This window comes from Rhinolophus hipposideros (genome assembly GCF_964194185.1).
Source record: "Rhinolophus hipposideros genome assembly, chromosome: 15".
Taxonomy (NCBI): domain Eukaryota; kingdom Metazoa; phylum Chordata; class Mammalia; order Chiroptera; family Rhinolophidae; genus Rhinolophus; species Rhinolophus hipposideros.
Window position 1 is genome coordinate 10,300,551 of NC_138061.1, and position 16,023 is coordinate 10,316,573.

Here is a 16,023-nt window from a genome sequence, read left to right on the forward strand (position 1 = left end):
CTTCCCATGGAGGTTTCTCCACCTCCATCTCCACAGCTCACCCCATTTCTGGGCTTCAGTTTCACATACGGGTCCATTACAGAGCTATGAGGACGACACATGTGTACATGCCATACATGCCATATGCTGGACCCCTCCATGTGCCTGATTTCTGGGCACCCAAGCTGGGCACAGAGCTCACCAAATTTCACAGATGGGAAGGTAGGCAGAGCAAGGCGAGTGACAAGCTCCAAGGTCCCTTGGTCAGGTGTCTAATCCAAGCCAGGTGTTGCACACAGGCTGCCTCCTGCTAGTTTTTCCCTGTAAGATGGGGTGGGGGTGGTAATACGAGGTGATAGGAGAGAGTGCCAGCATGAGGTTCGAGGATTCCGATGTGGCTCGGCTTGGGCCCTGGGGCCACCTGAAGTGATTTGGTGGACCAAGGAGTTTGCTGGGAGAGAGCCACCTAAGGCAGAGAGATCTGGGGAGACCGTCTCAGACCAGCTCTGCCCATGACACGGGGAGGGCCATCACAGTGAGCCTGAGGAGAGCTTGGGGCCTCAGCAATCTATGGGGTTGGGAGCAACATTGCAAGTAAGGACCATTAGCTGTCAGGATGGCGACACACAGCTCGGAGGCCTGTGGGACCAAGTGGGGTCCTAAAGGGGAGAGCAGTGTCAGCATGTCACAGGTAGCAGGCCAGTGCTATGGAGAGACTGACACACATGGGCAGGTCTGGTCCCCAAGGGAAGGTGTCATCCCAGAGGGTAGGTGTGCACAGGGTATGTGCGGGCTTGGCTAGCCCTCAGACCTGCATGGGTTCCATATCTGAGAGCTCTGCCTTGGAGGAGAGCCATCGGAAGCCTCTCCTGCTGGCCTCCTTGCCCATGGGACTGTCGTCCAGGGGTCAGCAAATCTGGCCCACCACCTCTTCTTGTATGGCCTGTGAACTAAGAATGGTGTTTTACATTTTTAAGTGGTTAAATTTTAAATACTTATAAAAGTGCCTATACAATATTCTCAGTCTGGCCTCTTGGCCTACAGAGCCTAAAGTATTTCCTCTCTAAGCCTTTACATAGTTTGCGGGCCCCTGGGATGGTCTTATTTCAGAGTCCAGCCTTGGGGGCAGCTGACTGCTAGTGGAGAGACCTGGCCTTGCCCTGGTCTTGGTCCTGGGGAGGGTGAGATACTGGGCTTCTCGGCCTCGGGTGCCGTGTCCCAACACACCCTCCATGTTTCCCCTGAGGCCTCTCAAACACCCAGGAGGCTTTGAGGTCCGAGAAAGGATGTGAAGCTCCAAGAGCAAGTCCCCCAACCCCAAATCTTTCCAGGGCCATTGCCTCTTCTGGCAGCCAATCCTGCTAGGGGCAGGTGTGTTCTTGCCAATCAAGTAGCATCTTACTGATAAAACCTAACGAGCTGCATTTAACAACAGCAGGGCACTGCCATGTGGCTTCCTCCAGGGGCTGCCCATCTGTGGGCCCTGGGAGGCCACTCTTGGTGCAGCTGGAACCCTCCCCCATCATCAAATTAGGAGAGAGCTGAGGTCCCCAGAGCCAGGCCCAGCACACAGGCCAGGAAATCTCTGTGCTTAGCCTGTGCCAGCTCCTGGCCACCCTCCAGGCTTTCAGCGACACCGCCAGATGGTGGCTAACGGAGGGAGAAAAGCTCCCGGGAAAACCTGGACCCAGAGCAGTGTGGGGAGGCCAGCCAAACAGAAGACACCCTGACACGCCATTGGGAGGGTGCCAGGTGTGGCCTTTCTTTGTTTGGGCCAATCAGCTTTTATTCCTGACCCCTTGCCAGCTGCCCTCCCCTTCCTCCCCTGTCACTGTCCCCGGGGACTTGCCAGCTGGATGCTTATCCATTGCCAAGGACAAAGGCAAGGTGTTGGGAGGCGTGCGCCGTCCACAGGCCTGAGCCAGGGTGTCCGGGAGGCAGCAGCTATGTGGCCTCTTACTGGCAGGTGCCCCGGCAGACCCAGCTCTTCCTTTTTCCTGGAGTGAAGGATTGGGAATGTCATACCTCTGGGAACTCTGCAGTTCCTTCTGTGACCTCTGAGCCGCAGGCCGTTCAGGAGAAATGGTTAACGTGTCAGGGCTGTGACTCTCGTCTCCTGATGGTTTCCAGCATCGTGCTAGAGAGGCCAGTTCACAAACAAGCGTAGTTCCCACCGGAGCAGCATCTCCTCCTTCAAGACCCACCCCCAACCCTTAAGGCTAGAGGAACAGGTGGACGAGTCCGTACGAGAGAACAGGGCAGACCCAGCTCTGCATAAAGAAAAAAATGTTGTTATAAAGAAGTCCAAGCCAGTTGTAGGACGCCGGCCTTCCTAGGGGGAGCGTGTGGCCTACTCCCCACCTGCGTGAGGAAGTGAATGTGTATGTTACTCCAGGAAGGAAGAAGGTAGTGAAACCACGGGACAGGGTATGCTGTCACGAGAATGTGCGTGGTGGACCCGCAAAGGGGTTCTAGTCTGTTTGTTGGCTGGAGCTGGAGACAGGTGAGCTACTCTGCACAATAAAGTGAGGGGGGATCTTTTTGAAGCTTTAAAGGAGCCAGTAATGAAAGAGAAGCCTGAGCAGCGTGGTAGGAGCTGACACGCAGGCTGGTGACGTTGCTGGGTTCTTCTGAGAGGAGGCATATCCGAGATTTAATTTTAAACCTGATTTGTGGATCCATCTACCCTTCGTGTTTCCATATCATGGATGTAAACTGCTGTCTTCTTGGGACCAGGTGGGGTCTGTGCCCCCACCCTAGGTCAGGGATCACACGAGAGCAAAGAACAGGCCACAGAAGGCAGAGCAGGAAAAAAAACAAGAATTCAGGGGAGGGATCAGAACAGGGGTGACCTTGGGAACGTAAGGCCTTTGGGAGACCTGGGACTAGGACATGGCAGGGGGTGTAAAGAAATGTTGAAGTAGATACTATGATCATCCCATTGTACAGCTGGGGAAACTAAGGCACTGGGAGGTTATTGAATTTGCCCAGAGTTACATGGCTAGTGAAGGCTGGCACTGGGATTTGAACCTAATCAGTTTGGCGGAAGAATCCCACATGGAGGGATGTTAAAACAGTGCCATGAGGCTCGATGCTGCCGCTTGTCCTGTCAGGTGGTTTGTTCCACACCTGCAGGAGAGAGGAGAGGGAAGGAAGCAGGATTGGGCGGAGGGAGCAGCTGAGCTGTGATGCAGGCTCAAGAGAGGCCTCAGCCCATCCTGCGGGGAGTTCTGAGATGGGGTGACCCTTGAAGGCTGTTCCAGTTTGGGGTGAGAGGGCCAGGCCTTCATGCACCCATGCTTTTGGTTGGGGAGGAGGCGCGACCTTGGGTGAGGCAGCTGAGTCGTCCCTGGCGGGCGTTCACTGCTGAGCGCCGTCCTTTGTTCTGACAGGAGGAGTCTCAGAGCCTCTACCGTGGGGGCTGGGGAAGACCTTTCTGAGGGGGGCACATCTGAGGCGACAATAAGAAGGCAGGGTGACCAGAGCAAGCTGGGTGAGGGGCCAGTGGTGGCAGAAGTCTGAGTTGGAGCCGGGACGGGGATTCCGCAGCCCTTGAAAGCCAAGCAGGTGGCTTGGCCTCGGAGGGAGAGGGCAAGCGCTGAGTTTGGAGCAGAAAAGGACTCAATTTTATTTAAAATCAAGGACTCGCTCTCACTGCTCCAGGGAGAACAGGCAGTGAGGGGTCCAGAGAGAGTCCAGTCAAGAGGCCCTGGTAGCAGTAGGGATGGTAGGAAGAAGTAGGAGGTGACTAAATCTTAACGGTTGGAATCCAGGCTGCATATGAGATGTGAGAGAATGAGAGGAGTGTAGGTCCAAGGTTTGGCCGGAAGCATCAGAAGCGTGGGTCTGGTCACTTCGAGATGGGGAGAGCCGTAGAGAAGCAAGTTTGGGGTGTGGTGGGATCTTCAGTGGATTCCACCCCCTTAACTTCTCAGGACTCCATCTGTCCCTGGGCTGCCCTTTGGGGCCACACCACAGGCCTGGCCTCCTAGGGGGTGGGGACTATGTCTATGTCTAGGTGGGGGGGCCTGGGAGCTCCTAGGGGGTGGGGCTATGTCTATTTCCATCTTTTTAGTAACTGCTGGTGGGAGTGGGATGGAGAAAGACCCTCTGTGGCAGGCCAATTGTAGAGAGGCTGTGCTGTGTTCTCTTTCCTCTTCACATCCACCGCCCCTTGATCTGAATCTCCTGGAGAAAGAAAACAGGGAGATATGGGCTCCCACTAAGAAGAGGAAATGGGGAGCTCTGGGCTTCTCTCCACACCCGCCCCCGCCACCCAAGATGCATTCCATGAGTAGCCGCCTCCCACACAATGAGGGGAAAAAGCCTGAAATGTCCCCAGATAGCGGAGTCCCATCTGAGCAGGCGCAGAGTCTCTGCAGTGCCGGTTGCCATGGCAAACAGCCATTTGTGGAGAGCCAAGCAGATGATTGCAGAACCCCACCTCGCCGGTTACCGTGACCCAGCACACTGAGTGGGCTGCGTTTTGAAGAGGAAGATGCGGAGACTCTAACCCGAGTCTGAGCGCAGTGTTTGGCCTCCCCTTTGATGGGCCCTGGCTGATGCTCCTGCTTCGGACCTGGAAATAGCTTCCCTTCACCCCTCTTTTGGGAGGAAGCACGAGCAGTGTCCTTTGGATGCTCACAACCATTCGGCTGTGAAAAAGAGATGCGTCTCCATGCTGAGGAGCCTGGGTCCTTGTTCAAGCGTTTGCTGAATGCCAATCCTGATCTAGTTTTCCTTCTGGGCCTCGCATGTCCCTATATCTAATGCGCAGGCACAATTCACCGGCAGTGACTGAGGCTGGGTTGTTGTTTGGTTGAGTCAACCAGCACGTCTCCCTTTTTTGGGCTGCTGGGTGGATAGAGTAAGGTATGGTCTATAAAGGGCCTGGCCCCAGGGAGGGGGAAAATGCATGCTTATTCCTGTTCCTTTATTTCCCCCAGTATACCCTCCTTTACCCTCTCTTTCCCCCAAAAGTACATTTGAAAGAAGCTTGAAAGAAACCACAGGGGGCTTCCTGGAGGTGGTGGTTCTAGACCCAAAGCAGGATGTATCTATTTTCCAATAATATAACGGCCTCTATTTCTAGATTATCTACTGTATGCCATGCATGATCTATATGCTGTCTCATTTGATTCTTATTGCAATCCTTTGTGTTTCCTTATCCCCATTTTTCAGATGAGGAAATTCAGATGAGACTCAGAAAAACTAAGTAACTTACTGAAGATCCCACAGGTTCTTTGAACCCGGGCAGTCTGACTCAAGACCTTGAACATTTAAACCACACGCAATACTTTTTGTTTCATATTTGTATTTGTATTTGCCTTGGGCCTCTTCCCAGCTGCCCTTCACACCCCTCTCCCTGCTCTGGCTCCTCTGAGCAGAGGCTCCTGCCTCCCTGAGGAGCGTCGGGCACTTCTTGCCTCTGCTCCCTTTTGGCTCCTCTCCTTTCTCAGTAAGGCCATGACCATGTATTCAGCCACAGGAATACCCCTTCCAGTCCACTTGAATGAACACGGAAAGAGAAAGGAAAGGAAGACAAGCTTCAGTGTGAGACCCACTGGGGCCATAGCCATGCTGGTTGACAGGCTCACGGAAAGGGAGAAAGCCCTAGGACCAAGGGGAATGGGGAGGTGTGGTGCTGGCGAAGCCAACTGAATGGCCCACTGTCCACGGTTCAATGGCAAGCTCTAGGCAACCTGGGAAATAAGCTCCAGCCTCTATGGAAGGGCCTGGAAGAACTCAAGCAGAGTATTACATCCCCGACTAAGCAGAGAGGAATCAGAACTGAGCTCGAGGTTTGTAGGACAACGGACTGCTGGGCAGGGAAACTGAGGGAGGAAGCTTGTCTTCCAGGCTGGGCCAACCCAGGGGTCTACAAGCAGGCTTCTGACTCCCACTGCAACCTGGCCACACAGCCTTAGGCCCCCGGGGCTGGCATTCGTAAGGCTGTGGAAACACTTGCTGCTTGTTGGGATGGTCTCAGGCCTGGGTAATCCTGGGTCTGCAGGTGGGCACAGGCATTTCAGCGTGGGGAGCAGGGAGGAAAGATCCGGGGAGAAGAAATGAAGATGGCGCCGCTGAGCACCCATGTCTCCCACCACAGGTCCTGGCTGCACAGAGCTCCTCTCCCTGACACACCATCCAGAGTCCCGCAGCCCCAAAGACCTGCTCTCCAAGTTCACTTTGGGCTGGTGTCACCTAGGGCTTGGAGGAAAGGGCCTGTAGCTTGATTGTAGGACTTTGTACGAAAGTGTGGATGACTAGTTGTTTTATTTAAAAAGTGTCTGAGAACCTGAAAGAGCCCTTCCGTGGTGTGATGTGGGGACGGGTGGTGTTGACTAAGCCAGGGGAGGCCATACACACCAGTCGTCTAATCAGAGCCTTCCTGCCTCCCCCCTCTCCCCTTATCTGCTTCTCTCAGAGCTTCTGGGTTCTTGACTTTCCTCACTCCCGCTTTGACCTCCCATGTTCTCGTTCTTTCCTCTCACTTAACCACAGTGAGAACCATTCCCCATCTTCTCCCTGGCACATCTGGCATTTGCTCCCCACCCCAACCCCATGTTGGGGACACCAGTAAGAGACGGTCTAACCCCAGGGTCCACCGTGCCAGCCAGCCACATGCAACGTGTCCAGCCTCCCCTGCTGGACTAGTGTGAGGTCAGAGGGACAGAGTAGGAAGTGACAAAGGCTGCACAACCCTTCAGGAGGTAAGAAGGTGCCTCTTCGTCCTGCCTGCCCCCTCTTCCGACCCCACCGGCTAATACAAAGTGAGCCCCAGAGGTGGCCGCTCTGCTCCCTGGCACCTGGAACCCCGATCGCCTTTCGGGTGCCTGTCCTGTAGTTCTCCCATGTGAATTCACACACTGTGACTCGGCTCTCCCAGAGGGAAAGGCCGATGGAAACACTGCGGAGAGAGACGAGGACGGCCACTCCTGGGTGACTTTGCTGCGTGGCTCCCCGGTGTGAGGTCCATTATTCTGCCCCCCGCAGCGTGGGAGTCTGTTCTGCCACACTCTGTTCTGGCCTACGTCTGCTCTGCCAGCTTCATTCCACCTAATGACCTCAGGCCACCTGCGCAGGGAGACAGATGACTGCTGTCACCCAGGCAGGTGTGTGACGCAGAGGCACAGACCATGGGCGACAAAGGCACAGGTGGCAGTTGCAGACAGGCTGGGAGCTGGTTAGGGGCTCGGGGAGGACGGACGCCCTGGCCCAGGCCCTCTCTTGGAAGGCAATTGCCACTCCGGCCTCCTTTCCTTTCGTTCCTGGAAGCCAGCCTCCCACCCCTCAGGACCACTGGGCTGGTGGTGCATGAGCACCAGGAGATGTCCTGCAGCCCCCCATGGATGTGAGGGAGGCGCCCCAGTCTCGGGTGACCGGGGTGCCATCTGTCTTTATCCTGATGCTGTCATTATGGTTTCCACCCTGACTGTTATCAGAGCAGGAAAGGAGAAGGAAGAGGAAGGGGAACGGGGCAAGGAGGGGCATTGATTCCTGTGGGACGCTGGTGGGAGAACTCCCCTTCCACTGAGCTGTGGAACTACAGCGACCAACTGTTAGAGTTTGCCTGGGACTGTGGGGGGTCCCAGGAGGTGGGACTTTGAGTTTTAGAACTGAGAAAGTCCCTGGCAAGCTGGGACGAGTTGGTCACCCTCTGGAAAGCTGGGTTGGATGGGGCCGGAGGCAGCACCTTGCAGTCCTGGAAGAACTGCCTCCCCAGCTCCCCTGAGCCTTTCTGGAAATGTAGCTTTGCGGTCACCTGTCATGTGAGCCTGGGTGTGGCTCCTGGGGGATAAAGTCTCCTCTTCATTTGCCTCCACACTCAGAGGCCCTCTGGTGCACTGGGAGCCTTGGCAATGCCCTGAGAACGAGATGGCCTCGTTTCACTGGCACCATCCCATCCCCAGGGTGGGAGGCCCAGAGCCTGTCCCTGAGAGCTGAAGATCCTAACCAGAGAAGGAGATGCATTGTCAAATCCAAGGGTGGGAGGGGAAAGGGAGGGGGTCAAGGACTTCTGAGAGCACGAGACAAAGCCAGGTCAACGGTGGAGAAAATCCAAAAGCAAAACTGGTGTTTCGGCCATGTGGGCCCTGAGAGGGTGAGCTTTGTTAAGAGATGAGAATGGACGGGCAGACGGCCCTGGCCAGACATCACAAGTTCCACCTTCACGTAGCGTAACATGCTGGGCTTTGCACAATGGACAGTCTAAGAGCCAGTGGCCAGGGTCGGCTATGTGCCAGCACTGTGCTAGGCAGCGCGTGGGATGCAGAAGCCAGTCCTCGGAATGCAAGCTGCCTGACGCAGTCTGCTCAGCTGCCTTATTCCTATTTTCCTGGTGCCGAATAATACCAGGCATTGTCCTTAGGTATCTTAAATACAGCTTTATTGAGATATAATTTACGTACCATGTAATTCGCCAATTCGAAGTGTATAATTCGGTGACTTTTAATATATTCACGGAGTTCTATAACCATCACCATAATCAATTTTAGACCATTTTCATTACTCTAAAAGAAAACCCTGTACCCATTAGTGGGCACTCCCATTCTCTCCTCCCCCAGCCCCAGATAACAACTAATCTACTTTTTTTCTCTATAGATTTCCCTGTTCTGGATATTTCACATAAATGAAATTGTACAACTTGTAGCTTCTTTGACCTAGCATAATGTTCTCAAGGCTCATCCTTACTGTAGCATTGGTCAGTACTTCATTCCTTTTTATTGCTGAATAATCTTCTGTTGTATGGATGTACCACATTTTATTCATTCATCAGGTGATGGATATTTGGGTTGTTTCTACTTTTTGGTGGTTATGAACATTTGTGTACAAGTTTTGTGTGGATATATGTTCTATTCCTTGTTTTCAGAAATTTCTATATTTAATCCTTGAAACCCTATGAGATAGGTAATATTATTATCCCAAAGGCTCAGAGAAGCTAATTAACTTGCCCAAGGTCACACAACCTGTAGGTGAGGGAGCGGAGAGAGGAACCCAGGCAGTCCTGCCCCAGAGCCCGTGCCATACCCACGCTGCTGTATTACCTGGAAGAATGCCTGGCACACTCAGTATTTAGGGAATGAATGGCTGAATTAGAAGGAGCCCTGCTCTCAGGAAACACATAACGTGGTTACCTCCTTGCAAGCAGCTTCTCTCTCATTAATCTCTGCAGTCCTCTCAGGGTTGGAATCAGGGAGAGAAGGTTGGCTGGAATCAGCTACTAAAAAGTTGGATGTGGTTGGTACCAACGGTGTAGAGACACACTTTTACCCGAGAATGGAGCTGGAGGTTCTTAAGGGAACAAAGAGCCAGCAGTGGGGCCTGAAAGATGGAGAAGTTACAGAAAACTTCCTCTTCAGAAAGGCAAACAGGAAACCTGACTGTTTTGTGTTTTTTTTTAAGGAGTGAAGCTGAAGTTCTTTTGCATCTGTGGTCACATTTCTGCCTGAGCTGCTGGGCTGCCTTCTCCATGTCACAGGATGACTAGGGGGCTGGTTCTGGGGTGGGCTCTGGGGGCAGCTGAGCCGAATCACCTAGAAGAGCTGTCAGAGAGGACAAGCAGAGAAGTGGAAATTCCCATCCTGGCTCCAGGTCAGCAGGGGGCTGATTCTGTGAGACAAAGACCACATCAGACCCCAGCAGACCTTGTTCCTCAGCACTCAGCCCTGCTGTCCTGCCACATGCTCTGTAAAGCCAGCACTGAGGACTTTGTCACCAAGCCCTTCCTTGCCCTTTGTACACCTACTCCACAGGCACTTTGGTGTTTAGGGGGAGGGAACATAGACTTTTACAAATCTGACAGTCAATGTGAGTCTCAAACACAGCTCTGATCCTTTTGCCCCTGGCTCAAGAACTTTCAGTGTCCACAGAAATAAGTGCAAAGCTCTCTGCCTGGCACCCAGCAGTCTCAGGCCCAGCTCCAGCCTCTCCTGCCCACCTCTCCTTCCACCATTCTAGGTCCCCATCTCTCTCTCTCTCTCTCTCTCTCTCTCTCTCTCTCTCTCTCTCTCTTTCCCCTGCACAAACCTGTTTGTCTTTTGCTTCCCAATCTTTGCTCAAGCTGTTCCCCTTGCCTGGAATGGCCCCTCTGGACAGCCCCAGATCAATTCCCACCTCCTCCAGGAAGCCTTCCCAGTCCCTCTGGCCATACAGCATCTCTCTGTTCCTCCAGAACCATGTTACTCCCACCTCTCTCAGCACTTCCTTCTTGTCTGCACTTGTGAGAATTATTTATGTCTGTCTTGTTCTTGGGGGTGAGGGACAAAATTGCATTTGTATCTGTTCTTTCCTTAGGCCTGGCATCGTGTCAGCACATAGTAGGTGTTCAGTAGATGGGTTGCTGGACTGTGCTGACCATCTCTAGTACCTTTTCATCTTTGAAGTCTTTTACGCTCAGTCCACATTGATTAACCTCCATATTTTTCGTCACTGCACAGTAGTCTATTGTGTGGGTGGAACGAATTTAGCCAGATTTGGCCGACTGAAAGTCATTTAGGTTGTTTCCAACTTTGGGGGGTTAGAAACCCCTGAGCATGTCTCGATATACCTTGGTGAGTATATCCAGAGGGGGGTGTCTGGTAGTGGAACTGCTGAGTCAAAGGGCACATGCATAAACAATTGTCAACAGATACTGCCAGAAAGCCTGCACCTCTTCCTCTCCCACCAGCAGGCTGGAGGGTACATGGTAGTACCTGAGATGCCTCAGCCCTTCGTCTTGAGCTGTCTTTCCAGCTGCTTCTCTCTCCTCCTGCTCCGCCGTAGGTCCCATCTCTACTCAGGCCTCTGGGCTGCCAAGCCACCAAATGGAAGGTGGCACTTTCAGGCCAACTCATTGTTGGGCAACAAAGATGCTCAAAATGGAATCAATTCAAAAGTTGCCTGAATTCACACATTCCCCCCCCTTTTTTTTCTTTTCAATGAGTTTTATTAATTTACATATAATTTCTTCTCAATAATACATATGAGTTAGTAACACATTGCCAGTCCTAAGGTTATTTTTGTTAGTATACACAACAGGTAGTTTCATGGGTCAGGAAAGCAAAGAGGTAGTATACACAGTGTCCCCCTTTTTTTTTTAACTGGGGAATATTGGGAAATAGTGTGTTTCTCCAAGGCCCATCAGCTCCAAGTCGTTGTCCTTCAATCTAGTTGTGGAGGACGCAGCTCACTGGCCCATGTGGGAATCAAACTCGCAACCTTGTTGTTCAGAGCTCCCGCTCTAACCAACTGAGCCATCTGGCCACCCCCACACATTCCTTTTAAGCTGATCTAATGAAGTTGGTTGGGTGGGATTAGTTCAAATTTCAAGACTCTCTTAATGTCTGTATAGAAAGAGGAAGAGATATTCATTTGGGAAATGTTTACAATTTGAGTGGAAAGATGTGAGTCAGGTTCACTTATCCAAACACAGCATGACTGGAATACTATAACATAAGCTGGATGGGGTGAGGATCAGAGAGTGATGTGAGCCCAGAAGCTACTGAGGGGGCTGTAGGGATAAGGGGACACCATGACTCAAGGCTGTACCAGCGTGAGTGGCCCCTGTCAGCCTCTCCCACTGCTCCCTCTCTTGCTATTCTCCCTTCCCCCACATGCTCCAGATGTGTGAACATTCTCCCAGTCCCTGGTTAGGCCTCAAGCCCTCACCCACGCCATGTCTCTCCCAGCCGACTCCGTCTCACCCTGCAGGTCTTGGCCTAAGGGCCATCTGCCCAGAGGGGCCTTCCTTGATTCTGTGTAGGCATGCCCTTCCTCCCACTCTTCTGAAGGACACTGTGTTTAGTCTTCACACCACCGGTTGGTCTTTATATATATTTGTTTGCTTGGCTTGTTGTCTGCCTTTGCCACCACGAGGGTATCAGCTCCAAGTTTGTGCATTGCCCAGTGCCCAGCATGCAAGTTTCTGTAAGGAATTACTCAGCACATGTTCATGGAATAAATGGGTGCCTCTATGACCCGATTAGGAAAAGTGAAGGGGAAAAGAAAACAATGAGTGGAGACCTGCAGTGAAAGTAAATGAGTGCATTCGCCAGCTCACAACAGAGAGGGGTCTGCTTCTGGTGGGTACAGGCTATATCAGCAAGTGCCCCTCACCACCTGGGAGCTCCCTGTCACTCTGGGAGGTGAGGCCTGCAAGGGCAGTTCCTATGCAGTCGGAGCTGAGAGGTAGTTCCTGGCTGCATCTGGACTATGCCAAAGAGGCATGGAGATGTAATAAGTACAGTAGATGGACACGGGAGTTTCCAGGAGCTAAGACCTGAGCAGACCCAGGAGGGAATAAAGCGTTAAGGGCTGTGCCCGGCAACAGGTTGTGGGAATTCTCAGCGTTAATCAAGCAGGAGTCTGCCCACCTAACGTGGGGTACACGTGTTAGGGGCTGTCCTCAACTGCATGATCAGAGAGGCATTGTGTATATGACACCTCTAATCTGCCTTTCTTAGAACAGATTTAGACTGTCACGTACCAGTTACTGAAAAAATCATTCGAGCCGCCCCCTGGTGACGCGGCTTGCCGGCCAACAGTTCACTGTTAGCAGTTGCCATTTGTGTTCAACAGTACATGGGTAACTGTTTTAAAGTTTGATTGCATTTTGCCCATGCTTTAAAAGACGAGTGGAAAACAGAAAAAGAAAAAAAGAGACGGTGCTAAGATCAGAGATAGGACGCAGTATAGTTCTATGCTTAATATACTTGCTTCAAAGATGAAAATCCTGCCCGAAGTGGCCGATCTTTGGCCTTAGTTGCATGCTCGTTGAATTTAAGAGGTTCTACTATGGACTCAATGCCAAAGGAAAAGAACGGCATGAAAAGAAAATGCCGTAAATGTTTGATTGGAATATTAAAATGTCTTTTAACCTCTCGGCATCAGGGTCCCCACTAGCCAAAATGGTGTCTTGTACAAATCAGGAAAAGGGACTCCATTTTCCTGGATAAATACAACTCTGTACCACAGGTCACAGCTTGATTTCAGTCTCCACTTACCCCCTTGGCCAGGTGCTTTGTACAGTTCACAACCTGCCCAACTGTAGAGTGCTGTTTGGGACAGAACAACAACTTATAATCTGTCTTTTGTTCTACTTCTATATATGTTTTCGTATTTATAAAAGCAGAGGATTACCTACGTACATACAGTATTTTCTGTTCACTTATTTAAGTTGGACAACTTGTCCCATATTTGAGACATCCCTAGGAAAGCTGAGAATGCATGACCATGAAACTAATATGAAAAATTGCCTGAACGGCAATGCTCTACTTCTAAGAATAGGTTCCCCTCCTTTAGCAATTTTCCTGCAAGGAGCCACTCTTCACCTTGTTTCCTAGTTATCTGATCATTTCTTCTTCCTTCTACTAGATTATCAACTTTCTGAGGACAAGAGCTATTTGTCTTATGTGTGTCTTTACTTCCAGCAAACAGCATAGAGACCTGTGGGAGTTTGCTGGTTATGCTTTGATAGGAAATGAAACAAATTGCTGGAATAATGGTTGTTACAATGCAGAAGAATTGATTTATTTTCCCCAGATACTTGCACCTCTGGGCACTTGTAGGCTTTTAGGCATCAGTAATACCTGACAGATCTTTCCATTTCTTCCTTCCAGCAGCTGATGGGAAAACCTTTGTTGACACCGACAGGACTTGTGGAACATGGAAGATTTTTAAGTATCAGATCTTGCTTCTTAAGATTGAGTCATGCCTTCTCAAAAGGACAGTGTTCGGGGTCTGGTAGATTCTGGCACTTTCTGTGAATAGGGGTGCTGTGTATTTTCTGAAGTTGGTTCCTTTCTAGCTGTGCTGAGGATCATGGGTGGAGCTTTGGATGAGTCAAATAAGAGAGAAGGTCAGGTGTGGGGGGAGGAACAGTCGAACACACAGTGAAGGTCAATGCGATAGGCCGTCAGGTAGCACCACAGGAGGTGTCACATGCTGCACACAGTCTTCCTATATCTCCAGAGTACACTTAGCGAAGCTGCAGGATCCATTCCAGTTTGTCCCACGGTGGAGTTGCATTAGCTTGGACGCTTCCCCAAGAGGAATGAATGAGTTGTGTCTATTTCCCTAATGTCGGAAGCCTGGAAAAGCAATTACTGTTCCTGCACACTCTTCTAGTTTCCTGAAAACGTTGACTGTTTAAGGATATAATGAGAAGAGCAAAAATCCGTGGCTGCTCATTCTAAGCTATATTTTAGGCCACAGGTCTCAGGGTAATGTGGTCCCGCGTCTCCCCCAATGCCTTTGCTTGTGACAATGTCCATCTTTCTCCCTCTTTCTGCCACCTCAGAGTCAAGAATAAAGTTTACTTCACTCAAAGAATGGAGCGTTTGGCTCTTGGGGCGGAGACATCAATTCGCAATGCATAGATAAACTTCACAGGGTTGTTTCAGATGTGGATTGCTTTTAAAAAAGAGAATCTCCCATTAAACTCCACCAGGAGGCCTGTGTTCTGTGTGGCTTTTCTCAGCAGTTCTCTGCATCCCCTTGACCTAGAAACATCCCCTCTCAGCTCTCAGGCTCCTCATCTCTGGAATGAGCAGGAGCTCAGCGTCTCCTACCCTTGCTGTTCAAAGCATGGTTCTGGAATGCGCAGGAGCTCAGCGTCTCCTACCCTTGCTGTTCAAAGCATGGTTCTGGAACTGGCAGCGCCTGCACCATCATGGAAGTTGTAAGAAACACACAAAAATCTCAGGCCCTGCCCCAGAACTACTGAGTCAGAATCCTGTATTTTCATCTTTCTGTTTTTGTTTTTTTAAGGAGGGCACAGATCACAGTGGCCCATGTGGGGATTGAACCGGCAACCTTGGTGCTACCAGCACCACTCTCTAACCAACTGAGCTAACCGGCCACCCCAGAATGCTGCATTTTGACAGGATTCCCAGGTGATTTGTTTGTACCGCAAAGGTTGAGGAGCTATTCTGAAGCCCCTTCTGGCTATAAAGCTTTATGATTCTGCAGGAAGGTATCCAGTAACAAGAGATAAAATATATGGAGACCTTACTCTGTGCCAGGGCCCCTCACATGAGCTTCTCTCATCCTCACATAAGCCTGAGGCAGGAGCAACTATGATGAGTATTTTCTAAGAGAGGAAGCTGAGACTTGCCTGACAAAAGCTGGGCTCCTCTGCTGAGGTCACCTAGCCAATTAGAGACAGAACTGGATCCCAAATCAGGTGGGCCTGACTTCAACCTCTCCTCCTGCAGCTTTGCCTTGGCGGTCCAGGCAAGACTTCAGAAAGGAATTAACACTCAAATCTTGCATTGCCAGATGATGTGGAGTTTGCCAGGCAGTGAGTGGTGGAGAGAGACATTCCAGGAAAAATCAAAGAGAGAGAGAAAGCAGTGGCTCAGGGGTGGGAGAAAGTTTGGCAAGTGCAGAGAGTGGCCTGAAATCCTGTTTTAACAAAATGAATGATTGAGTGATAATTTGGCCTGAGCTGTTTTCTGCTGAGCACAGTATGGCAGGAGAGGGAGATAGTCAAGTTATCTAAATTATCAGCATAATTTAAAAAAATTTTAATAAAATAATTTAAAATAAAATCTAATGACATTTTAGTGTGTTACCTATGGAAGTGAAGTGTATTGATTAAGCAAATGTATCATATGCTCCTTGTACTGGATGGAGAAAGATCATTCTTGTGGATTGATTTCACTTTTTATAATTTAGCTGCCACTACCTAAAAAGTTCCAATTTCACCTTGGCCACATAAGGGTAATTGACCCTGGGAGTCTCTCTTTGGAAGGAGGGGCCATCACCAAGGAACCTTAGGCTTGTTGAAATTCTTCCTGCGTTTTCCCATCAGCCCCCGATTCTGAAGTTGTCCTCAAGGGGTCCTCACATCACTGGGCAAAACATCACAGAGTCACAGCGGGGAGGACAGAAGTCATTTCAGAACACATTATAGCCATGGTGAAGACCCTCAGAATCAAATCTCAGAGGCATCCATGGGAGCTCACATTTTAAACCCCATCGTTGAAGATTTTGTTAGAGGCCTTGCCCCAATGAACCACCTGAAAAAAACATAGTGAAGAAAAGGAAATCAATACTTCCTTC

General features: G+C 50.7%; 1 long non-coding RNA gene across 1 annotated transcript in view; it reads left to right on the forward strand.

Annotated features, from left to right (window-relative positions):
* Nucleotides 1–16,023, forward strand: part of LOC308508336 — a 135,474-nt gene that overhangs the window by 118,301 nt on the left and 1,150 nt on the right. The gene's annotated exons all lie outside the window — the stretch shown is intronic.